Source organism: Anabrus simplex, chromosome 8 (genome assembly GCF_040414725.1).
Source record: "Anabrus simplex isolate iqAnaSimp1 chromosome 8, ASM4041472v1, whole genome shotgun sequence".
NCBI lineage: Eukaryota > Metazoa > Arthropoda > Insecta > Orthoptera > Tettigoniidae > Anabrus > Anabrus simplex.
In genome coordinates this window covers 205,450,467-205,478,165 of record NC_090272.1, presented here as the reverse complement: position 1 = coordinate 205,478,165, position 27,699 = coordinate 205,450,467, and the positions used below count along the sequence as shown (strand labels likewise).

The 27,699-nt window shown below is 41.8% G+C and overlaps 1 protein-coding gene across 2 annotated transcripts in view; it reads left to right on the top strand.

Moving 5' to 3' along the window:
* LOC136878697 (uncharacterized) overlaps nt 1–27,699 on the top strand; it is a 238,800-nt gene that overhangs the window by 66,343 nt on the left and 144,758 nt on the right. For both annotated transcript variants that reach the window (XM_067152122.2, XM_067152121.2), the window contains exon 2: nt 23,159–23,228. The gene's annotated coding sequence lies outside the window, so the exon portion shown is untranslated. The remainder of the gene's footprint in view (nt 1–23,158; nt 23,229–27,699) is intronic.

The following is a 27,699-nucleotide window of genomic DNA, read 5'->3' as shown; positions in this document are numbered from 1 at the left end:
TTGTTGCTAAGTCCGTATCAGCGCCGAGTCAGGAGAAAATGGGTTAACAGAATTTAATGAAAATCGGTATCTTAAGTCGAGGAATAAGGAACTATAGTCTACGCTATTATTTTATAAGATAATCTAATATCACAGTGTCGGAAGAAAAATTAATGTGAAGGCCTACAATCAAGGAAGCTCATAAAATTGATCAACAATAACATTACATTGACCATTGTTTGTTGTGATGTGTTTTGTGTCTTCCGCTGCCACTCATCTCTGATAGATAGGTCACGGATGCGGATATCCGTCGGAAATCTGACCTAAGCCTAACTGGCTCCTGCCCGCAATTAATAGAAGGAACAATGTTCAACAGTGTTTAGTTGTCGCAAGAGAAAATCCCCCATTAACCTGTGACTGTAGGGGTTCTGGTGACAGGTGGTTCTTTTTTTTTTTTTTTTTTTTTTTTTTGCTTTACGTCGCACCGACACAGATAGGCCTTATGGCGACGATGGGACAAGGAAGGGCTAGGAGTGGGAAGGAAGCGGCCGTGGCCTTAATTAAGGTACAGCATTTGCCTGGTGTGAAAATGGGAAACCACGGAAAACCATTTTCAGGGCTGCCGACAGTGGGGTTCGAACCTACTATCTCCCGAATACTGGATACTGGCCGCACTTAAGCGACTGCAGCTATCGAACTCGGCGGTGACAGGTGTCAGGCCTATTGTATTATGTTAACAGATCTATCCGTTTCAATATCTTGGGTGTAATATACTGTGGGTAAATATTTATAATATCCGCGGATAACCATTTGCGGATGTGGAATGAAGGAGGTGCGGATGTTATTTTGTATACCCGCCCAGGGCTCTACCGATATATGGTATTACCGCTGCGTACTGAGTATAACAGTCTGCCTGAATATTGACCGAAGTAGCTGGGGAGTTAGATTTCTCTTTTTTAGCTTCCCATTCCTTTCCTCTGGTTCATACATTTTCTGATGCTACTGGTACGTAACACACTGGTTCATCACAGCATTCCAGCTACTCAATCCCTACTCTGAGGCACTGATTAGAATGAGCAGTGTGCACATTTAACGGAATAATGACAGAGGAATTTTCGCAACTGTCTGCTTCCTGGTCATTCCAGCACTGGAACTTCGGACTGTTCGTTAAAAGTGAGAAAATGTGCGGATTTTCATTTGATCGAGTATTTTATATGGTAACGTTGTTTTCAATCGCTACATTCCTACCGAAGTCATTGTAATGACCTATGTTGACTTCAGTTGTGAAAAGCACAAATACAGTCTTTCTGAGAATTCCGTAACGAAGCACGGATACATCAGCTAGTTGTTAAATAAAAGGTACTGCGCAGGTCTTTAATGTGTTTGTAATGAAAATAACGTGAAAATCGAACGTTTATTTATTTATTTATTTATTTATTTATTTATTTATTTATTTATTTATTTATTTATTTATTTATTTATCGTATGGTTTTTAGTGCCGGGAGGGCCCGATAACATGTTCGGCTCGCCTGGAGCACGCCTTTATATTTAACCCCCATGGGCAACCTGCGCTTCTGGCTGTGAGAAAGCCACGAAAACACTACAGAGGTGAGATTCGAGGAAGCTTGTGAAGCGGAAAGCTTACTCATTGCCTGTGAGAACGCGTCGCGTGCTGCTGCTCTTATGCAACATTCGAAACACAGTATTCAAATAATTCGAATTTTCTCTGAACTGGGTGGGAGTTTCACCCTGTAGTTTAAATTGTGAAAGTTCTCGCCATGGCCAGCACGTATATTGGAAATGGATCAAATCGGTGGGTACAAGTTGGCAAGTTTAGCGTTTGTTCCGCATAGCAGGATCCGCTGTACTGCACATGACACACCTCTCCGCACGGTCTTCGGCGTCGCCAGCTGTCATTCCGACTGATCATATCCTCTCTGATTATATCCATCCACAGTTTCTTTGGTAGTCCTCTTGGTCGGTGATTTGGACGAGGGATGTTGAACGCACTGACATAAATATGTCAATACCAAAAGTGTGACGCAACCGTGCAGACTGTAATGACGGAAAGGAATAAATAGAAGGCTCTTTCATCAAAGAGGGCGCATCTCATCCTACTCTAGTGCAGCCGTTCCCAAATTGTGGTCCGTGAACCGGTAAGGGGCCGCGAAGATAATCCAAGTTTCAAAAAAGGTCTTTCTGATCCCCGAGATTTTCTCAACCAGAGGCGTAAAATATGGTCCGAGTGTGGATACTAGCAATTCCAAGTGTCTCACAATTACATCACTTACACCGCCTTGTAGTATTTCTTCTTCTTTCCGCTGTTAATTTGCGCCATCCATCGGCCAAAATGATAGTTACGTATACTGTATGTAAGTTATACAACAGTGAAGGCATAGTCTGTGAATTGTGTGTGTACAATAAAATTTCACTCTTCAAATACAACTTACATTATTATTGCGGACCCCTTGGATTATCGTTGCGGCCCCTCACTGGTGGATGGATGGTCAGACAATGTTACCTAGCAACCGTGCAGGCAGTGATGTAAGGTACGATGGATGGTCAGACAATGTTACCTAGCAACCGTGCAGGCTATATCTTATGGCTGGTTGCCATTTAAAAATTAGCAGCCGTTGTTGGATGGCCATGGCAGGGTGACATCGTTATGATTAGGGCCCGGATGTGTATGACAGGTCATATTTTTCTTTATATTATTTCCATGGAAAATACAAGTTAGGAATGGTGTTATCTACGCTGACTAAAATTATACAATTTTCAAGGGTCATAATAAAGTAATATTTTGACTCTTTTAAAGTTTTTTGGTCATTTTCTGGTAATTTTTATATTAAGATCCTATTTCTCCGTGAATATTCGTATTTTTGCCATATTTTTATGTTTCTATTCCATTTTCACAACCTGCTGGTTGTCGTATCAAAGACAGATTTGTCACATTTTCTAATTGTTGTCTGTAATTTCTTACAATTATCTTTATTAGAAATATATATATATATATATTTCAAATATGCTCCAATAACATTCCACGATGTTGAGTGGTCTTTTCCACGTTACAAGTCAATGTTGCGTGAAAATAGAAGATCATTCCTATTTGAAAACTTCAAAATATACGTGATTTGCTATTGCAATTCTTTCTGATCACCTATCAAAATGTGACATTTATTTCATTCTGTGCAGAGTCGAGAGTTACCTCTAGATTGAGTAATCAAATAAATTAAAATATATTAATAAAATTAATATTATTACTTATTTATTATTATTGAATGTTCTAGATTTTAAAACTATATTTTCGATAAAATGTTAATTTGAACAGCTGCAAGATTTTGAATATTTCGAAAATTTGACCAAAAACTTTTAAAGTCATACTTATTGTCATATTTTAATACATTTTAAATTCATAAACAACCGGGCTGTATTTATGATCATTTGATTTGAGAGACAATATTTAAAAAATGTTCTTACTTCTTTCCGCTTCCTTGTAGCATTTGCATTTTTAAGAGTGTTGATATCTGACATCTTGGTACGCCCGTATGTTCTTATTCCGCTATTTCTGTTATCCAGCAATTAGTAACTACACTTGCCACCAGAGCGGCGCGCACGGTGCTTCTCACTTGACTTGTAAGATGAAGTGTGCTCTGTTTCTTCTGCAGCCACTCAACTTTTCTAGATGGCAGTACTGCTGCAATTGTATAGAACTTACTCGTCAACGATGGATGTAAGAAACGTATCGCTTCCATTATCCACAAGTCATACAGAAAGGAAAGAATGAAATCTGTGTGGAGGGTGTACATTATACCAATACCAACAAGCTAATAATATTAAGATATAAACCAACAGTATGTGTGTTCCTAGCGATAAGCAGAAATTACAGTTATTTTAAGAAGAAACGTCCAACGATAAAAAAAATTACAAATGGAATGAATTGAATGGATTGAATGAATCGACTTTTTTAAGCAACAAAATTGACGGTGAATTGACGGCGCTGTGGTTTATATGACCTGACCATTGTCTAGTATGGTCCAATGATCAAAGTAACATCCTCATTTCTCCAGAATTGAACTGGTAACTGGCATAATTCACAATAAGTTTTATCTTTCTTTCTTTCTTTCTTAATCTGTTTTATCTCCAGTGTTGGTTTTTCCCTCGGACTCGGCGAGCCTCTACAGCCTCAAAGGTAGTGTCCTGGAGCATGAGACTTTGGGTCGGGGGATACAACTGGGAAGAAGGACAAGTAAATCCCCCAGGTGGCCTCACCTGCTATGCTGAACAGGGCGTTGTAGAGGGGCGGGGGGTGAGATTGGAAGGAATAGACAAGGAAGAGAGAAGGAAGCGTACGTGGCTTTAAGTTAGGGACCATCCCGGCATTTGCCTAGAGGAGAAGTGGGAAACCACGGAAAACCACTTCGAGGATGGGTGAGGTGAGAATCGACTCAGTTAACATTCCGAAGTTGAGTAGACCCCGTTCCAGCATTCGTACCACTTTTCAAATTTCGTGGCAGAGCCGGGAATCGAACCCGGGCCTCCGGGGGGTGGCGGCTAATCATGCCAACCACTACACCACAGAGGCGGACAAGTTTTATAACGGTATTTTAAACTTGAGGTGAACAGCACTTTACTATCACAGAAAACCCCTGTGATTTGCTGCCATTTCACTAAGGTGGCACTGATCCTACACGGGGTGTTCGCTAAGGTGTTACAATAAGATGTGAGATGAGTAGTGAAAATCAGACATTTCATTGGATTTGGAGCCATCCATGGAAAGCGTTCCATCTGTTGCCTGGATCAATCGTTCAACTGTAGGTTTTCACTTCATTTTGTTCGTTGAATAATTAGAACATTCGTAGTGTTTATTTTACAATTTGCTTTACATCTTACCGACACAAATAGGTCTTATGATGACTATGGGATAGGAGAACGGGAAACTACGGAAAACAGTGGTGTTCGAACCCGCTATCTCTCGTATGCAAGCTGACAGCTACTTGACCCAAACCGCACAGCCATTCGCTGGGTAAGATAATAATGTTACGTAACTCTTAATAACATAATCACAGCTTCGGGACTTCCAGTTTTTCGTCGAATCCGAACCACAGGGACGACACTTTTCATTTGAAAATACTGACATGTGTTGACCGGGATTCGAACTGTGGCCGCCTTTGCAAGGAGCGAGTGTCTATGACAGTAATATAAGCCCAGCGTTGAAGAGAGTGACTGTCAAAATCTATCCTATCGCCAAAATTGTGATGTAATATCCTAAGTTTCCATCCAGTCGCCTTGGCATCGGTACCCTGATAAGAATTTAAAACAGGAGAGGATCCGTGGAACTGGATGCACTCACGAACGCAAGTGAGAAGAGAAGTAGGTTAAAGTTATATGCGGGTCGATACGGAAGTTCCTCGATATTGCAGTTTTAATAAACATACAGCGGCTGCAATATTCTTAGCGCCGGGTGGTCTGCGCTAACTAGCGCTTATAATACAATATGCACCAAAACAAACAGTACTGAATGTCGCCGGAAACCTGCCACTGTAACGACCATGGAACTACAGCCCACACCATGTCCTTCTGCAACAACACTTTGGAGATCGTTTAATTTCCCGTGGCTACATGTCTAGGAAAGAGAACGCAGAGAGTTAGAGTCGGTGAGGTGTTATCTGATACTGTAATGAAGAGGAGGGATGGAGTCCCACAGGGCACTGTTGTTGGACCTTTGTTTTCTTATATATACACACACATATATATAACTACTGTATATATATAAGTCAAGAACTGGAATCACAGATAAGGCTATTTTTGTGGATGATGTTTTTCTGTATAGAGTAGCAAATACATTACAGGATTGTGAGCGACTGCAAAAAAAATGTCGACAACGTGTCTAGGTGGACAGCGGACAATAGTATGATGGGAAACGGGATGAAAAGTCAGGTTGTAAGTTTCACCAAAAGGAAAAGTCCTCTCAGTTTTAATTATTGTGTTGATCATGTGAAAGTACCTCACGGGGATAACTAAGTACTTCAGTGATCTTCAGTGAGGTAATCACGTTAATGATGTTGTAAATAAAGGTTACAGATCTCGTAATGTATTAATGGCGACGATGGAACAGGGGAGGGCTAGGAGTGGAAAGGAAGCGGCCGTGGCCTTAATTAAGGTACAGCATTTGCCTGGCGTGAAAATGGGAAACCACGGAAAACCATTTTCAGGGCTGCCGACAGTGGGGTTCGAACCTACTATCTCCCGAATACTGGATACTGGCCGCACTCAAGCGACTGCAGCTATCGAGCTCGGTCTTATGGACTTGATCCTGTTTTACGGCCGAATGCCCTTCTTGACGCCATAACTGTAAGGAAGGATGTTTTGAAATTTGTGTGCGTCTGTGGTGGTTGGTTGTGTTGTGTTTACGCGAAGAAGTGTATATTGGGACCAAATAACTACCCAGACCCGAGTAAAAGGAATTATCCAGGCGTGACTATAATCTTAACCGACCGGGAATCGAAAATGGAGCCCTCTGAATCGGAGAATTCAACAATCGTCCAAGGATTCCATACAATCGTTAAATTTTACATCGGACTGAGTAGATCAGGCGGTAGAGCCATGTCCATCTGAGCTCAGCTGGCAGTTCGATCCCTGCTCAGCCCAGTGGCATCTGTAGATTTACTGGCATGTAAAACTTTCATGCGGGACAAGATTCCAGCATCTCAGCATCTCTGAAAATCGGAAAAGTAGTTGGTCGGACGGAAAGCATTTTTCAATTAATAATCTTGTTGGCTTTACGTCCCACTAACAAATTTTTCGGTTTTAGGAGACACTGAGGTGCCGGAATTTAGCCCCGCAGGAGTTCTTTTACATGCCAGTAAATCTACGGAGAGTAAGTAGGCTGACGTATTTGAGCACCTTCAAGTACTACCGGACTGAGCCAAGTTGGAGTCAGAAGGCCAGCTCCTGAACCGTCTAAACAAATCAGTGCGGTATTATATTATTATTATTATTATTATTATTATTATTATTATTATTATTATTCCAGTGCAGTGAAAAGAGGTCGGGAAGATACGATGCTGAATGACTTCACTGGGCTGTAAAGGGTCTTTTATGACCTGTCTTTTATCACAGTCCCATACAAACGCTGCTACGGTTGCAAAATTACTCAAGTCTTATGTAAGGAGGAAACGGGAGCTGAAAAAATCAGTTTGCAACAGGTCAACTGTCGCAAGAAGGATGGCCCACTACAGCGTTGAAGAGAAAGGCTATTTCCACACAAAACTATAAAATTAGACGACTCCTGTGCATTTTAATGCAATTGCAGTGTTCCTTCGGTGTAGTGCCAAGCTGTGGAATGTCATCCATTGTGAGAACATCCACTCTCTCTTTCTCTCTCATGAACCTGCAGAAAGAAGAGGAGATCCAAGGTCGAGTGTAACAGTATTAAAGTGTGACTCAGTTACTTTCACTGTCAGTGAGATAATGTAAACAGTCCGTACTTCCTTGCTGCGTGATTCACAGCGGTACCTGGAGCAGAGTCAAGTTTACGAGGATTTGTCTGGTGCCGGGATGTTAAGGCATTAATGGGTAGATTAGAATCAGTGTTAAACATATACTCTAGATTGCACAACAGTTCCGTTAAGAGATTTGCATAAACATTAGGGGTATGGCCTATTAGAACGCCTAAAGTTACGTTACTCTTCCTGCATTTGGGAAAAGCGAACCAGATAACACTTCCTACTAGCCAAGTAAGTTTTGCATTCTGTTCGACTCGTTGACTGAATGATCAGGGTACTGGCCTTCGGTTCAGAGGGTCCTGGGTTCGATTCCCGGCCGAGTCAGGGATTTTAACCTTCATTGGTTAATTCCAGTGGCCCGGGGGCTGAGTGTTTGTGTTGTCCCCAACATTCCTGCGACTCGCGCACCACACATAACACTATCCTCTACCACAATAACACGCAGTCACCTACACATGGCAGATGCCGCCCACCCTCATGGGAGGGTCTGCCTTACAAGGGCTGCACCCGGATAGAAATAGCCATACGAAATTATTATTGTTAGTTAGATTCTAACCAGTTGCAGAACTGCCTAAATATAATCTTAAAACAAAAATACTACTACTACTACTACTACTACTACTACTGCTGCTGCTGCTGCTACTGCTACTTCGAAAGCATCTGGGGTCTAAGTATATCTGTAAATCATGGAAACCGGCTGATTAAGGCTTGCTCAAGGTTACGGAATCGTATCCCAACGAAGACTGCTGGCAATTATGAGTAGTTTTCCTTTTGCGCTGTCTCCTCACAGAAGGCGGACGACCATCTCGAACCAATTTTTCCTATTTTGTGCATCTCAGAGTTTACAATTTTGCGTTACGTCGCACCGACACAGATATGTCTTACGGTGACGATGGGAGAGGAAAGGGCTAGGAGTGGGAAGGAAGCGGCCATAACCTTAATTAGGGTACAGCCCCAGTAATTGCCTGGTATAAAAATGGGAAACCACGGAATACCATCGTCAGGGCTGCCGACAATGGGGCTCCCGAATGCAAGCTCACAGGTGCGCGCCCCTAACAGCACGCCAACTCGCTAGAGATATTAGTTAAGAAAAGACTATGCACATTTGGAGAGTAATTGATTAGTATTATAAATGTCAATCAATCAATCAATCAATCAATCAATCAATCAATCAATCAGTCAATCAATCAATCAATCAATCAATCAATCAATCACCACTTGTCTGCATTTAGGCAGCAGATTCCCTACCAGTTATTTACCTAGTCTTTTCTTAAAAGATCTCAGAGACATTGGAAGTGTATCCAACAGCTCGCTTGGTAAATTATTCCAATCCTTAATTCCTCTTCGTACGAACGAACATTTGTCGTTTTGAGTTCCAGCTTTATCTTCATATTACCACAATGGACATGGACAGTAAGGAATGTTCGTCGTCATTATTAGCATTATCTTCTAGCCACCCGATTTGTGTCAAGTACTGGATTACAAAATTACAGGAGTCCCACAGTCGGCAACCCTGAAATTGGTTTTCCGTGTTTCACATTTTCATACCAGGCAAATGCTGCGGGTGTATCTCAACTAAGGTTATGCCCGCTTCCTTCCCACTGCTAGCCCTTTCTCATGTCATCGTCGCCATAAGACCTATCTGTGCCGGTGCGACGTAAGGCAGATTGTAAAAAAAACAAAACAAAAAATACATTCCGGTAAAATGAAAACCGACGTGTCCTTAACCTGATTGACGTAACACGTTTCCTTGATTGCTGATTGCAGGTAGAAATGCGGTTATGGAATGTTAGGACGAGATCCCAGGAAACATCACGAGCGTTTATGATGTGAGAACTCTCATCTCATCTCCAACAAGACAACGTGTGAGGCTGAGTTATTACTCTGTACAAGGTCGACACGATATTACGCACTCCTTTGTTTTTCTCTGTTGCATATTTACACCTTACCTTCAAGTCGCGAGGGAGGACGGGCAATACAAGATGTACCATGGATAATAAAAGATTCATAGTTTCTTTTGTTGAACTCCGATATCACTTACAACAGTAGGTATGCATTTATTTTATAGCTGTCAGGCTGAATGACTCAGACAGTAAAGCTCATGTTGCTGGGTTCGATACTGGCTTAGTCCAGTGGCATTTCAAGGTGACCAAATACAGATATCGTCAACTCAGAGCGAAATTCCTTCGGAGTCAGCCTCTTCAACGGTTTCATGGGGTGGGAGTTGTTCAATGAGGAAAGAGGGGGAAGTTTTTGACGTCATGCGTACCGAAACTCAACGGTGACTCTCGTCATTATCGCACTACACTACGTTCAAGCCCAGTCGGTTCATAAGCATTCGTTCACCATGGAAGATACTTCAAAAAGTGAAGCAAAGTCACCTCCGTACAGGCCATGAAGGCCCTTGGAGGAGTGGAAGGTTAAGGCTTCAACCATTGTTAACCTCGGCACGTGATGGGCTAGAGTGGTTAGCTCTACGCCCGGCCGCCTTTGCCCCAAGGAATTAACCTGGTACTCATTTTTTGTGTAGGCTGAGTGAACCTCAAGGCCATACCTATGCACCTCCATGCAATATAGTTCAGCATAGCAAAAGATATTGAAATGTACATTCCTTTAAGAAGTATAAGTAAAATGTAATTAAAAATGTATTCAGGATATGAAATGTTTTGCTTTCCCTTTATCCATTAATAATTTCCTAACCATAAAGTGAACTAACGAATTCATATGGCACTATGATCTCCTTGCGGGTGCTGTGAGTACTGTCGCTATCTGCTGCTCCATTCTTCCTCGCTAGCCAGCCGCCGTAGTAGTGCCTGCTCCCTACAGCAACCTATGGTCAAATACATCTGTATACTTACTGGCTCCTCGGCATTTCCAACACTGTAATACTAGTTAGTAGGGCGTCCGTAGTGTAACTGTTAGTGTTATTTAGCTGTCGTCCTCGGAGGCCTTGGTTCGATTCCCGCTACTGCCGGAGATTTAAAAATGGCAAGAGTGCTTGTATGTGCTTGAAGTAGGATATGCATCTCACTTCCGTCGGGGATGTGCCTGAAAAGAGCTGCACCACCCCGAGACGGGGACATGAGCGTACGTTATCTTTCTTTCTTTCTTTCTTTCTTTCTTTCTCTGTTAGGGTTTTGTAGGGACCACGTGGCAATTTCAATGCTTCATCCTTTGTTGTTCCTTCGTCTTCTACCGAGCTCGATAGCTGCAGTCGCTGTATTCGGGAGATAGTAGGTTCGAACCCCACTGTCGGCAGCCCTGAAAATGGTTTTCCGTGGTTTCCCACTTTCACACCAGGCAAATGCTGGGGCTGTACCTTAATTAAGGCCACGGCCGCTTCCTTCCCACTCCTAGGCTTTTCCTGTCCCATCGTCGCCATAAGACCTATCTGTGTCGGTGCGACGTAAAACAACTAGCAATAATAAAACCTTCCTCTTCTTCCTCCAAACTCCTTCATCTGCTCACTATGCCTCCTTTTCCTCTCATTGGACCATTTTGACCCAATTTTCTTTCCTTCTCGACCTTGAAATCCTTCCGTTTTTAATATTGTATTTCTAGAAAAATCTCTCTCTTCTTCCCTTATCTTGTTTTTTTCCAAATCTTTCTTGACTTCTACTTTCCTTCCTTTCTTAATACGTTTACCCTCCAGGGTTGGTTTTTCCCTCGGAGTCTACCTCTACCGCCTCAAAGGCAGTGTCGTGAAGCGTGAGACTTTGGGTCGGGGATACAACTGGGGAGGAGGACCAGTACCTCGCCCAGGCGGCTTCACCTTCTATCCTGAACAGGGGCGTTGTGTGTGTGGGGGGGGGGATTGGAAGGGATAGACAAGGAAGAGGGAAGGAAGCGGCCGTCGCCGTAAGGTAGGTATCATCCCGGCATTTGCCTGGAGGAGAAGTGGGAAACCACGGAAAACCACTTCGAGGATTGCCGAGGTGGGAATCGAACCCACCTCTCGAGGCTGAGTGGATCCCGTTCCATCCCTCGTACCACTTCTTAAATTTCGTGGCAGAGCCGGCAATCAAACCCGGGCAAACTTCGTGGCAGAGCCGGCAATCGAACCCGGGCCTCCGGGGTGACACCTAATCACGGTAACCACTACACCACAGAAGCGGATCTACTTTATTATTATTGTTGTCATTATTATTATCATTTTGATTTTGTGCTGTCTCAAATTTACCTGCACTGTTTCACAAAGAAAAATATATTGTGTGAGCAAACTCACTCACTCATTCATTTCCTTGCCTACACCGTATGACGTACCAGGTAAACACATCTCCCCTCCCCTTAGACACCGGTCGTTTCTGAGTGGAAAGGCTCTGCTAAGCCTCACGTATTTCAAATACGCTGTAGGCTTACCACTTCCGTTCCTTTGGATGGACATAACACCTGCATAATGCTGCCTGGTGGACATGTTCAATAAGGCGCCAAGTCTCTGTGTCCCGACACTGTGGTTAGCTGGTTCGAGTCACGTTGGAGGAAGAAAATATTGCCCACTAGAATGTTGGTTGGCAGGGTAGGAGAGGTGGCGGTATACCAACAATTTCTAATCACTGCATTGGGTGCCAAGATCATGGATTCAGTTTTAGACCTCTCCGCAGTGTTCATATGGAATGAGGGCACATGATGCTGTTGATATGATTCATCCGTCGGATGGCGACGTTAAGCCTGGAGCAGATCATTTGGTGTTATTCGATACGTGTAGGCTATGTGCGATACAGCACTTCATTCTCTCCTATCATCATCACATTACACCCAGGGGAACAGAACATGTTCTCGGACATTCCAGACACTAAAAGCCATACGCTAAATAAATAATTAAGTACATCAATAAATACACAAACAAACAAACAAACAAACAAACAAACAAACAAACAAACAAACAAACAAACAAACAAACGGAGACCCGCACGACACACTAACAACGTTTGTCCAAGTTTGTCTTCTGCCCTCAGAAACAATGATTGCGCGCACTTACAGTAGTCTCGAGAACATGCCTGCTCAGTACTGTCCGAAGCTAGGTCACGGATCGCTGAGAGGTATGCAAGCCATTGACGACGAGGATGCCGTTATGAGAAGTGATAATGATGAAATGACAGCTACAACTGCTGCTGTACTGTTCTGTTAATAAACAATGACACTCCGATCTAGCTCCCTGACCATGACAAATCAACACTGCTATGTTCAAAGTAAATGTCTGTCAGTAAATTTAGGAAGTATCCCATCTTTATCCTAATATTCACCTTCTGTTGATGGTACTTACTGTTTCAAGCGGATGTGCAAGTAGACAACCATTGCTCTTACATTCGTAACTGTAATTGCCTCTCATTTGCTTAGGATGTCGAATGTTCAAATCCGACAAAGAAATAAGATAATGAATTCAAGGACTACTTTCAAAACAAGTACAGTCCGGCTCCATGGCTAAATGGTTAGCGTGCTGGCCTTTGGTCACAGGGTTCGATTCTCGGCCGGTTCTGAGATTTTAACCTTAAATGATCAATTAACTTAGCTCGAGGAATGGGTGTTTGTGTCGTCCACAACATACCTGCAACTCACACACCACACATAACACTGTCCTCCACCACAATAACACGCAGTTATCTACACATGGCAGATGCCGCCCACCCTCATCGAAGGGTCTGCCTTACAAGGGCTGCAACCGACTAGAAACAGCTATGTTGTAACCAAGGTTGAAGTTTACAAACACAACTTTTATTGCTTCACTTTATGATATTTACATAAATAACTGAAATTTATTTTGAAGCAAAAAGGAATATTAAATCTTGAGAAAAGTCTGTCTTTATACAATATGTACAGGTTTACAGTCTTTAGATACACTTCTATCTTGAAAAGATAGTCTTTGTGAATTGACACGTTGATAGTCGAAAACTATCTGGCACACTAACATGAATGTCTTTGAGCGTCCTTGTTTGTTGAAGTGCCTGAATTCCTAAAAGGCAAGTTCAATTGATTGAAGAAATTCCACCTAGCGAAACTAAGGGAGCTTGCATAACTTAGGGAATGAAAATGGCTTGTGAAAGAATTACGGAACATAGGCAGCGGAAACAGGTAAGGGAGCGGTGACCAGAGGTGAAACCTCGTACTGCCAGAAATTCAGTCCACCTGGTCGAAGCACATTTTCAAGAGGAGTAGCCTCCGTGCTCGACGTAGGGTGTATTCTGGAGCTGGACACCGGGGCAAGTGGGCAGTGAGTAGGCAGGGAGCTCCTATTTATAGTACACTCGATGATCAGGCACGCGCACTGAGAGCTGCGCGTCGAAGCTAGCAGAATGATACACAGGCGCGCGTGCAGCTGGCTGGTGGAGCGAGAAAGGGAGCGCCGGACATACAACAAGCTACACGAAATTAAATTAAGGACAAGTACATATCGGAAATCGCCAGCTTCCTTCCTCTCGTCTAGGTAGGACAGTCTTCATCAGTTCGACGTATCACCAATATCTGCGGATCTTTCCACAAACTCCTAACAGTTTTTTCGACGCCAACTACTGTTATCGCTGCCTTAACGTCCTTAAATAAATACAAAGACGTGTCATTTAGAAGTCTGGGCAAAAATAATAAATCTGTTTTGAGCAAGTAATTATTATACTTTCAGAATAAAATAAACTTACTTGCAGTTCGGTAAGAACAGATTACCCGTGTTGAGTTTTGTAAGGGATGTTTGTTTTAAATTACTGCCTGTTTAAAGAGACCAGTGTTTAATGTTTTAAACAAATTTTAGGTTTTATGACCTTTTCTGAATGAAGCTGGCCAGTATTTTTACCATAGGCCTGCCAGAATTTTGTGCGAATTGTGGACGTAAGACTGTAGTACTGATAGTCTTTAATCTGCAACTAGTAGGGAAATTTTGTTTGAGTGCCATATTTATAAAGGGAAGAACTTTAAATCTTTCAGCTATAATTACAATTCAAATGAAGGAAGAGTCTTACCTATTCAATACACATTTATTACAGTAGCTATAGGTTAAAACACCATCGTACTATTTTGGACTTTTCTTGGAAGTCATCTTCAGCCATCTTAAAAATTGACATGGCAATAAAACAATGATATACAATGAAGAACAATAAAATATGGCGTTGTTTTAAAATTTAAACGAAAATACATATACCTGGTTTATAGTTTGTTACGATTGATTATAAACGCCTACTTAAAAAGTCATCAAAAATTATATTTTAAAACTTGAAGATAACACGTGTAGTTTGTCCTAACAATAATAATAATAATAATAATAATAATAATAATAATACTGTTATTTGTTTTACGTCCCACTAGCTTCTCTTTTACGGTTTTCGGAGACGCCGAGGTGCCGGAATTTAGTCCCGCAGGAGTTCTTTTACGTGCCAGTAAATCTACCGACACGAGGCTGACGTATTTGAGCACCTTCAAATACCACCGGACTGAGCCAGGATCGAACTTGCCAAGTTGGGGTCAGAAGGCCAGCGCCTTAACCGTCTGAGCCACTCAGCCCGGCCGTAGTTTGTCATGCGAAACCAAAATCGTCTAGGAAAGCGCTTTATATGATAGCTTATGTAATGTGAAACTATTTCTGTTCTTGAGGGTGCCAATACTTAATGTTTGGCTGGGAAACATTTTACTGTGATACATGGAAGTATATGAGTTCAATTCAAGTTTATTTTTAGTGGGGACCACATTAAAGCAAGAAAGTTATCTGTAAGTAAAATAAAAATACAATTATCCACGTGTTTGATTCGCTACAATAAAAGTGTATTGAATAGGTTGAACTCTTTCTTCATTAACGATCTTCAATGCGGACCACTATGAAAATTATAACTTATGATCGCTCAGCTATCCGTACAGTAGATCATGAAAACAGAAGGCAGTTCACGCAATTTTTTGACCCTGGGAGGCAATTTACAGTCTCCGTCAGTGCGAGTGTAATGCAATCATTACAGGTTTTCATGTTGCAGGGAGATGTGTGCTAACTTTATGTGTTAGCAAATTCAGAAACATGGCATGTATGTATGTCATCTGGATCTCTTAAAACAACGATTATCGCCATTTTCTTTTATCTGATGCTAGCTGAGGACTCTACTAGTGTTGCAATGAGATGGCTCAACTAGAGTATTATGCATGATATATTGTAACTTATTCCGTTCAGCTCCATAATTAGTTTTTGAATTAAAAGAACAGAATACGCTTTCTCCCAGATAGCATTACACAACTTTAATTAGTAGCGCAATCGGGATAGTTTTTGACATTTCATGTGTCAGTTCAGGTTGTGAAGATGGGAAGGTTATTAAGCACCTAGCAAAAGTGACAGATAAAGAAAAATAAGGAACCATAACAAATTTACGCAAGTCACTAGAAAGAACTGCCTTATCTAAATCTGAATATTGTCAGTGTCACTATTTAAACCAGCGGACTGCTGGTCAGATGACCTAAACAGCTGTTTAATCGTGGTAAGATTTCTAGTACCTCTCTGCTTTTCTTCTATCTAAAACCTTGTGGTTTACCCATTAAAAGATCTCTGGTAACCCATTTGGTGTTTACTCGACGAATCAAAGTCGTAAGTCGCCCAACAGAGTTTCGGTTTCTCTGTCATCTGGTGGAGCAAAACGAAACTGACATACAGGCACTCTGAGCTGCGTCAAACTAAAACGGCTGCAACACGGTAGCCAAATCATTACTAATTAGTATTAATATTTCCCTCTGTGGGTAGGAGCGGTAGAATGACACTCAGGGTATTCCCTGCCTGTTCTAAGAGGAAAATATAAGGAGGGCTCAAAACTTGGGAGCGTGGTTTGGCGACCATGCTTCGTCTAGCTCAGTCAGGTATTTCCTTCACTTGCTTGTATCAGGATCCTCGCCTCCATCTTTCCTGTCCGACCTCCCTTGATTAGTTCTTGTTCTTTTCCGCCCCCGACAGTATTAGGTTTGCGAGGCCTGGGGAGTCTTTCATTTCCACGCCCTTTATTTTACTGATACCTCCATTCTGGATCTTGGAGGATGGTTGTCCATTTGTACTTCCTCTTAAAACCGTAATTGCCACCACCAGATGTTATTATTATTATTATTATTATTATTATTATTATTATTATTGTTACGGAGTTTTCCGTGGTAGGTAGAGGTGAAAGAAGGTGCGGGTGTGAATAGGTCTCCAGCTACGAAAGCAAAATTAATTTAAAATTTAACAAGGTTATATTTTCTTTTCAAAAACAAAGAAATAACAAGCATGGCAGGTACAAAGTAGCAAATCAAAAAGGGTAGTTACAATATTTACAGGAATTGGGCTTCGCGCCCTGATTTTACACTGCTTGGGCAATCAGCTCAGTTTTACCCCAAACACGAGTTTTAACAGAGGGGCAGAAAACCCCATTCATACCTAGGAGCCCTTGCTCCAAATTACACAGAAAAGCCTCCACGAGGCATACAACACTCAATTTTCAAAAGAGCCACTCGCTCTCAAAATTTAAGCCTCTCCCAGGCCACACCAAACTCCACCTTCAAGTTGTCCTCACTGGACATAGACACAGGGGTAAAATACCCAACCTACTGAGGTCTATTAAATAAAAATGGGCAATTACATGACCTCTAAAATAACAATTTGAGAGGAGGCGATCTTGCACTCCTAATACACTTGTTTTTAAAACCCTAATCTGGCTCTAGGCCACTAATGCAAGGGCTAATCCCATACTACCGAGGTGACTTTAGAAAAGAGCAATTTGTTTTACCTTAACGAAGAATAGGTTGAGAAAATAAGTTCACCTCAAGACAATGTGAGTGGGAGCTCGAGAGGGTTAGCACTCTCTATCCCAATATGCAGCTTAAAAGAGAATAGAAGAAAAGATCGTTACATTTTAGGAAAAGGTTACATGGAGGAACGCTTCGCACCCGCCCCGAGAGTTAAACTGCTGAGCTAGCAAAGAAAGAATTTATTAATCGGCCATTACCTTATTGATGACCGCTGCCGAGGAAAGAGGCGCTTCCCGCCTCCTGCTATGTACTTTATACACTGAAAGATGGAACAGAAGTGGCCCGGAGACCCTAAAATCAGCAGTTTAAATACTCTCGCAGAAGGTTCTAGGCGTTAGGGGAATGAAAACACCCTCCCGCGATGATTTTATTGGTAGATCAATAAACCCCCTACACAATACTAAGAAGAAACACATAATTGGTGGAAAATTAATTCAAGAAATTCGGGATAGGCTAGATTTAAAACAAGGGGAAAGAAGGGGTTAATATTGCCAACTTAACCAAAGACTGAAACAAATTTAGCAAAGAACAAACATTTGAAATAAAAATTTCTCCAACAAAATAGTTCTTTGACTCCGCACTAGGTTGCACTATTGTTGATCTTCAGTAGTGTCCTCTAGAAGAGAAAGTTCACACTTCTTACTTCAAGCGAAACAAAACCACATCAAAAATGACACAGTTCAAAAACTCAAAATTTTCCACGTGGTGACATCTTCTGAGAAAGTAGAGAATTAATAGCGTAGATAAAGTTCAGACTTCCTCCAGCAGAGGAGTTTCAACTGGCGCATATTTTAAATTAGCGGAGTGGAGGTGTACCGCCCGGTACAATTATTATTATTAATGCTTAAATTAGAAGATATCCGCCTCTCTGGTGTAGTGGTTAGTGTGATTACCTGCCACCCCGGGAGGCCCGGATTCTATTCCCGGCTCTAACACGAAATCTGAAAAGCGATATGAGGCCCACTCAGCTTCGGGAGGTCAAACTGAATAGAGGGGGTTCGATTCCTACCTGAGCCATCCTCGAAGTGGTTTCCCGTGGTTTCCTACTTCTCCTCCAGGCAAATGCCGGGATGGTACCTAACTTAAGGCCACGGCCGCATCCTTGTCTACCCCTTCCAATCTTCCCATCCCCCACAATGCCTTTGTTCAGCATAGCAGGTGTGGCTGCCTGGACGATGTACTGGCCCTCCTTCACAGCTGTATCCACCGGCCAAATATCTCACTCTCCAGTACACTGTACTTGAGGGGGTAGAGGTGGGAACCTTCGCTGAGTCCGAGGGAAAAACCAACCCTGGAGGGTATACGGATTCAGAAAGAAAGAAAGAAAGAAAGAAAGAAAGAAAGAAAGAAAGAAAGAAAGAAAGAAAGAAAGAAAGAAATTCGGAGATTGGACAGGTTTCGGTTATTTAAAATATCTACGTTCTTGGTATAGCTCGAAGTTGGAAACCTTATGACAAATTCTGCAGAAACAATCATTCAGGTCTTACAGGAGAATAATATTCAACTGAATTTTATACATTCTTGTTTTTATGCAGAATTTTAGCCTCTGTGTGTTTTTTTAATCAGAACTATCATACGCTTCTGAAAGGTGATGGAAGACAACTTGGTATCTTTGAGAGAAAAATTCTGAGATGCAGTTTTGGGTCAGTATACGAGAACAGAGTATGGGGAAGAAGATGTAACTATGAGTTTCTCGGACTACTTAAATAACCAGATATTTTAAAGTCATTTAGAGAGTACACTAGGCTGGACGATGATAATACAATGATGAGAAGATATTTAACAGGTTTTTAGAAGGATCTCGGACAGCTATTACTACTAAATTGCTTTCATTCCTCCCTTGAAGGGGGGTGGCGGCCCTCGTAGACGCTGACGTCTCTCAGGCCAAGAGATTTGTGATGGGGAAGGAGATGATGGTGAAGGTGAGTGGGTTAGTGGCTGTGGGCTATACTAGGAACTGTACCTGTATTCACCTTAGTGCAGGAGAATGGAAAACCACGGAAAACCATTCTCAGGCCAGCTGACGGTGGGAACCAGCCCTTCTCCGTCTCCCGAATGCAGAGCTGCAGAATCACTGCAGAATTGTGGCTACCTATCCTCTTCTCGGTTGGTCGATCGGAGTGCAGAATTGTCGGACCACGGATTGGCCGTGGCTGCTTGTAGACCGAAGGTACGGCGTGAGGACATCAGGATCTTGTGAAATAAAAACTGGAAGGGCAAGCAGGAACTTCTTAGGAAGTTAGGAAATGATAGTCGTACTGGGGGATTATGGGATTAGAGGTAGATCATTATAAGCAATGGCATTTACTGTATGTTGATAATTGGTGCCCAAAGGGTGCTTCTTCCTACGGTATGGCTGTATAAACACATTGACATGTTTTGTGTAGAGGTACTCTTGTCTAGTGCTTAAGATACTGTAGTTATATTAACTTAAGAGGAATATGCTGAGTAGAGCATGATCTCGACTAATTCTGTTATGTGTAAGATATCGTTCCGATCAGTCTGCAGTTCTTTGAATGGTGGCGCCAACACATTTCCTTCCCAGAAATCTACCGAACACGTTGTCAGAACCCAGCATTGTGAGCGATGATTCATGGCAGTAGCAACTTTGGACCGCTGATGCACGTTCCTATGTCGCTGACTGTGTATTGATCAATTTGTGTTTTATAATTTCTCTTCATTGCATTGTATCTTTCTCAATCCTTTGTTAATAATCCAGTGCTAAGCCTTCTCCGCACAGGCCATGAAGGACCTTGAAGGAGCAGAAGGTATCCTCGGCACTAACAACAGAACTGCTTCAGCTTAGACGAGACCGACTGAAATGAGACTTGGTAGGGTTATCAGTTTAATTGATTAGCCCGGCAAACAGACTCCAGAGAAATGAAAACACCCTCAGAAATGTTCTTACAATGAAATAATACTTTCCAGTGTAGACTCAAGTAATGCAGCTTAAATTTCTCCACTCCGTCGAACTCCTAAATATAACTACAACCTTATAATATGCCTGTAAAAAACACATTGCAGAGTACAATCGAGGGAAAAAATCTTAGCCGTACTGAGGGAATATGAGATTAGGGGTAGATCATTACAAGCAGAGGGAAGGCATTTATATTGACAAGTGGGTTGCGGTGAGAGTTGATAGTACAATGAGATCATGGTTCAAGGTATTTATAGGGGTTACACAAGGCTGTAATCTTTCACCTTTGTTGTTCATAGTTTACACGGATCATCTACTGAAAGTTATCAAGTCACAGTTCGGTAGAAAAGTAGTAAGCATTCTGACCTTTGCCGATGACTTCGTCGTAATGGCATATTGTGGTGGAAGCCTGTAGTCTAATATCTTTGAACTTGAAAATAGATGCAGTGAGTATGATATGAAAATTAGCCTTTCCAATACTAACTTACAATTTTTAGAATTTGCTTTACGTCGCACCGATACAGAGAGGTTTTACGGCAACGATGAGATTGGAAAGGTCTAGGAGTGGGAAGGAAGCGGCCGTGTGAAAATGGGAAACCACTCAAAACCATCTTCAGAGTTACCGATATTGGGGTTCGAACCCACTATCCCCCGAATGCAAGCTCACAACTGCGCTCCCCTAACCGCACGGCCAACTCATCCGGTAGTTACATCACTGCCTGCACAGTTCCTATGTTTACATTTACGTCACACATTTTGTCGCATCACGTTACAGAAATGTTTCGGATGACCCCAGTCATGAGACATATATATATATCAATAATCTCGTACGGTATGCACCAAAATGAACGACACCGATATTATTATGGTTCTCACAACAGAGGAGAAGGTGCTTATCGTGGAAGATTATTTCCGGACATATGATGGGGCGTCAGAATGGGCCGAGTTTGCTTCAGTGCGAGGGGGCGAATTAATAAGGATGCATAAATGTTAACTGTCGTTGACAAATTCCGTCATACGAGATCAATCTTCTGTCAAAGGAAGGGGACAACAGGGCCCTCAATGACAGTCACCACAAACAAGAATCAGTGAAAACTTCTCAAACAGGTGTTACAATCCCCAAAGCGTAGTCAACGACAAACACTTGCTAACTGATTATTCCGCCAGCGATGAGTAAAACAGCCAGTACATAATAAACTGGGTTTCATCACTGCACCATACATGGTGCTAATCGAGCGTTGAATAACATCTTAAGAGTTTCAATATACCTGCTCGAAGCGTGAAATTACCTCGCCAGTTGCCTGTTTACATATATCCTTCCAAGCATGCAGTCTCTAAAAATTACTCACTTAGAATACGGCTATAGCCTAAAATAGTAATACCATTCGAGAGAGATCAGAACCGGTTTATCTTAAGCTATCCTTAACATCTTAAACTGAATATCATCTTAAGCAAATGCAAATTTTGCTATATATCTGTGTTATAAGCACACAGGTCCATACACGGAGAAGAAAAGAATAAAGAGAAAATCGAGTCACCAAACGGGAAACTTCAGCTTTAAAATGTTAATTATGTCTTTATGTACCGAATGATAGCTTATATAGGCTTGGATAGGTCTGTGACCACTCATTAAATCGATCGGGATTCACACGCACTATTCATACAAAGAGCAAGAGCTAAGGCATCCCCCTACGAGGTCATGAAAGCCCTTGGAAGTGGGGAAGGTAAATGCTTACGTTTTCCGTAGCCTCTGCACTCGGTTAGCTCTACGCCTGGCCGCCTTTACCCTCATTTGTGGTGTAGGTTGTGTGAAACTCAGAGGCATGTGTACCTCCGGAAGTGGAAATCTCGTTTCTTAAATTCTTCTTCATCATGGGGAATAGAACCCTCGTTCTTCTGCGTGAAGCGAGCTCGCCTTTACCTTCTCGGCTGCCGTCCTTGGCAGACGATAGTTGTAAATTTATAAAACCCGTGATTTTTTTATTCCTAACGGTAAAACAAACTGTTTTGTCGAGGATAGGTCCTGTGGGTGAGGGTATCCCCTGCTTGTCGTAAGAGGCAACTAAAAGGGGCCACAGGGGCTCTTAACTTGAGAGCGAAGTTTGGCGACTGTGGGGCCCTTAGCTGAGTCCTGGCATTGCTTCCACTTACATTTACCAGGCTCCTCACTTTAATCTATTCTATCCGAACTCCCTTGCTCTACTCTTGTTCTTTTTTCGACCTTGACGGTGTTAGTTTCAGAGACCTAGGGAGTCTTTCATTTTCACGCCCTTCGTCGCCCTTGTCTTTCTTTGGGCGGTACCTTCACTTTTCGAAGTGTCAGATCCCTTCCATGTTTGCACAGGTTTACTTCCTCTTAAAACAATAATCATCACCACCACACTATTCTATTGTATTCCACATCTCTATACCGATTAATACACAAGAAAAGAGTATTTGTAGTAAGTTTATACAACACAGACTATATGTCAGTACAATACTGACATCAATATTAATATAACGGTTTCCAGATTATAAAGCCAACATCTTCAAATAAAGTTTGATCAAATTTTGATAAAATACTTTACAAAATTAAAAGATTACTGCAAGGGCTTCCAGACCATTTTCCTCGCTTTTCAGCGTTCCTCTCCTTTCGCCAACGGCCGTAGCCGTGTTGAAACACCGGATCCCGTGAGATCTCCGAAGTTAAGCAACATTGGGCGTGGTCTGGAGTTGGATGGGTTGCCACGCGCTGTTGGTGGGGGTAAGGGAATGGAGGAGCGGAAAGGAACTGGCCACCCTACCGCACGTAAACTCCAGCTCAGGAACACCTCTGCGGAGGTTCGGACCTGCCTTCGGGCAGAATAACCCTTACCTTACCTTACCTCTCCTTTGAGTGATCTGCTACGGAAGGAGCTCATTTCTTTTCCCTGCCGTAATATACACGGAAATGATGACACACGTTGTTCCTATTTTTTAAGAACGAACAACAGAAATCTCCACTGAAATATATTTCAGAAATTAATATACTTTTGTTTCTTTTCAGATATATATCCGGTTTCCAATACGTGTGCGTGATATACTTGCTTCAGCTTCAGATATACAGACAAAAATAGGTAAGAGCATTTTTTTCTAAATCACAGCTGTATTTTATTGTTTAAATCATATGTTTCCACACATTCATTCTTAACATATTTTATGTGGAACATTGTTAGCGTGCTAAGAAACATCGAATTCCTAGAGAGGTGTGATCGTTTCGAGCTCGATAGCTGCAGTCGCTTAAGTGCGGCCAGTATCCAGTAATCGGGAGATAGTGGGTTCGAGTCCCACTGTCGGCAGCCTTGAAGATGGTTTTCCGTGGTTTCCCATTTTCACACCAGGCAAATGCCAGGGCTGTACCATAATTAAGGCCACGGCCGCTTCTTTCCAACTCCTAGGCCTTTCCTATCCCATCGTCGCCATAAGAGCTATCTGTGTCAGTGCGACGTAAAGCAAATAGCAAAAAAAGAAAAGAAAAGAGGTGTAATCTAAAAGTAATGAGCTCTAATCCCAATACCAAGGCATTTCTAGCTATTTCTTTTTCAGTCTGTAGTTTGCAGATTATTTTCAAACCACGGGAAACTATTCCTAGGATGGCCCAAAGTGGAATTTTAACCCGACTCTCTTCCTCTTCCTTTTCTTCCATCTATTTTTCCGTCCATCACCCTCTGTTGAAGACAATTTATGCGTAGTATGTGACCAAACCAGGATATGTTTCTCTTCCTTATCGTTTTCATCAGGTGTGTCTTCTCCGTTTTTCTTCTTAGTATTTAGCCATTTCTCACTTTATCCGTCCACTTCACTTTTTCCATTCTTCTCCACAACCATATCTCAAAACTTTCCAAATACTTTGTATGTCCATTTTTCAGCTCTGCATGACACCACACACAACACTTTGCGAACATCTTTCTTAAATTAATAGGGATTGTCTTAGACGTCGAAAGGCTGTGAGCTTGCATCAGGGAGATAGTGGGTTCGAATCCCACTGTCGGCAACCCTGAAAATGGTTTCCGTGGTTTCCCATTTTCACACCAGGAAAATGCTGGGGTTGTGCCTTAATTAAGGCCATGGCCACTTCCTTCCAACTTCTAGGCCTTTCCTATCCCATCGTCGCCATTAAGATCTATCTGTGTCGGTGCGACGTAAAGCCACTAGCAAAAAAAAAAAATACACGCCGGAAGACCTCTAACCTTTCCGAAGGCTTCTTTTCCCATATATTTTCTGCTTCTTACTTATTCTGGACAGCGTCCATTCCATGTTAACAAACTCCCCAAATATCTGAATGACTTTACTTGTTCTAATTTCTTTCTCTCTAGTGTTATATTTAACAACAATTTCCTCCTTTCCTACTCTCCATCATATTTTGTAATTCTTTACATCATAAACTTCCGAGCCCTACTCGTCAACTCAATCTTGCAAATAATATCTTGTATTTAATACGGCCTATTGTAAATTCCGGGGATTTTAGCCGGGTACGTGTAAGAGAGAACTTAACACCTAGTTTTGCCACAAATAGACATTATCTGTCTGTAAGAGATATATTTGGGATGTCTGCGTGGAATTGCTGGTGACAAACTACAAAATAGTATAGCATGACAGTGGCTGTGTGTTTCAGCTCGTTGAACGAAATATTATTCATTCATGTTCGAGAACGTCATAAATAGCCTGCTTTGGCGTTTAATTAAGCGCCACACAACCCGTTACCTCGGTTTGTATCCACAGCAGCAGTATTCATTCTGCAGCAATGAGAAATGCAAATACAGGTATGTTTGTTATTTTGTATTAATGAATATTTAGTAAAACAGCAATTTGGCTGCGGGCTGAAAGAAAGAAAAGTTTGATTCTAAATCATTACACGTACTCGTTAATACTCCTGCCAAGCCAGGGCAGAAATAAATATCAAACTGAAAACATTTTGTTAAAGAACTTATAAATTTGTGTATCTTTCTCGCACAAGACTAAATATTTCACGTTCCAAATGATGTGTAGTATTTACCATCTACTTTTGTTATTTGTCTAATATGACCCAAAGCTTATTTGCCAAAGCGAAAGAGAATAAGTAATAAATAGATATGCCACACAAATTATTTCTTATTATGCCTAACAAAATATTTTATAATCATGGTCACAACAATGTTTTGAACAAGTTGTTTTTAACTTACAGAATGTTCTCCAATTAACCAAAACATTTGGAATTTTTCCCCTCTAGCCGAAGGGTAGAAGAATTTTTTTAGTTATTTTAATTTTCCGGCCCCGGGTTCGATTCTCGGCCAGGTCAGGGATTTTTACCTGGACCCGAGGGCTGGTTCGAGGTCCACTCAGCCTACGTGATTAGAATTGAGAAGTTATCTGACGGTGAGATAGCGGCTCCGGACTAGAAAGCCAAGAATAACGGCCGAGAGGTTCGTCGTGCTGACCACATGAGACCTCGTAATCTGCAGGCCTTCAGGCTTGGTAGGCCAAGGCCCTTCAAGGGATGTAGTGCCATGGGGTTTGTTTTTATTTATTTTAATTTTCCTAATCTATTTCAAAACTAAAACCTAAATATATATTCCTAATATGAAAGGATGCATAAATTTAGTGGGACGAAAAGAAACTGCTTTAATGAAGACTTTGATGGAATATTGAACTAATCGCTGGGTAGAAATAGTACATACGAGTAAGTTACTGGGGAAACTCAGCTAATTCCACAGTAGCTGAAATACGAGTAAAACTTTTCTGTGGCTTTATCTCAGCACGAGGAGAAGGGTTGATCTCTAAACATCTTGTACTCTGATAGTGCAAGTTGTAAAGTATACAGTGGATCCTTTGGTAGTAGCATAAAATAATTTGATACCTACGGCTGGTTTACATTAGACTAGTATCAAGGGTTGCCAGCTAGCTTGTTCAATATGTACTATCTCGCATAAAGAATAGCAGCTGTTTCAGGGATAGATAGCATAAAGAGAAGACGTTTCGTGGTCGCAATCTCTCACGAAAACAGCGTTTGTGGACCGAACTAAACGCTATGACAGAGAACGAAATCTGCTTACTGAAAAGGAAGTGGGTAAAAATCAGCTTTTTAAGGGAAAAAAGTAGCAGCTTCCGCTAGACTGTTCAAATAATTCGTAGTGACCCAACTGAATGCAAACACTTTTTGAAACTACCTCAGAATTCTTTAAGATTACATGCACAGTACTTGTTATTCAACACAGTTTATTCTATATAGAATGACTCAAAAACCCGTGTCAATTGTTACCTCTCTGCCTCCAATATTCGGTGAAGTACTGCCTCGACAAATGTTGACGCACATTCCTTTGTAGTTGTCAATCCATTTTTCTTTTTGGCAGCCTCCAAGTGGGGGAAGCAGATATAAATGTATTTCTCTCTCTCTCTCTCTCGCTATCCGTGATTGGAAATTTAATTGTAAGCGTGGAACTTCTCAATGCCTCATATGTCCTTGAGACATCATGTTCGGTGGTAAATTAATGAAGTAAAATGTACGATTCATTCGGTAGATTCAATAAAGGTTAATTACTAAAATAAATATCTTCAATGCGAACACCAACAATAATTGAGCTAATATGACATCATATTGTAAAATATGGGGCGGAGATATCAACGCTCGATTAGAACGAGTGCCCTCCCGGATATTTAGCAATACAATAGCAAAAGACTCGCATGTTTTATTGCAGGTCATCTCCACTTTCTCTGTCTTTACGGCCTCTTTGGCCTTCGCCTCTTCTTCAGTTTCGGCTTACACCACACAAAGGTAGCGGCACACTGTTAGGTTATACGCGCGTTAGAAGAGTTACAGGCCTGCTGTCACGACAGAACTGGTCTCGCTTGCCGATTTCTTATTACTGAGCAAAACAAGGAGGCGTACTAGTCCAAGCCACTAAGTAGCGGACTGATAGAATATTTCTAAATAACATAGAAAATAAAATTAATATAGACTACCACTTTGATACCAGTGGCTGGATATTGGCGAGAAAAATCGTAATTTATGTCGGAGTTGTTCGCTAAAAAGGCCACTTTTATTTATTAAGCATCCATCTTGGGAATATCGTGAAATGTTACGATTTTTTTCCTCAGACAGTTGAAGTGCAGAAAACAAGCGGAAGAGTGTCGTAGAAACTGAGAAAAAATGCAGACAGAGATCCTAGAAAAGAATTGCTTAGTAACTCCGTTTTAGTCCGGCCCCGCGGTGTAGGGGGCAACACGTCCGCCTGTCACTCGGCGGCCCCGGGTTCGATTCCCGGCCGGGTCAGGGGGGTTTTAATTGTAAATGATTAATATCCCTGGCATGGGGACTGGGTGTTTCTGTCGTCCTTAACGTTCTTTTCCTCACATTCAACACTCTACACTTCCTGAATTACAATTACACGCAGGTTCATATCATATGGTGCAAGTAGTAGCAAAATATCTACAGAGGTCGACGCCACGAACAAATATATCATTAAAAAACTCTGTTTTATAAGTTGGCATGTCCGGCTCTGGATAAGTGGCTAGCGTGCTGGTCTTTGGTCACAGCGTTCCCGTGTTCGATTCCCGGCAGGGTCGGGTATT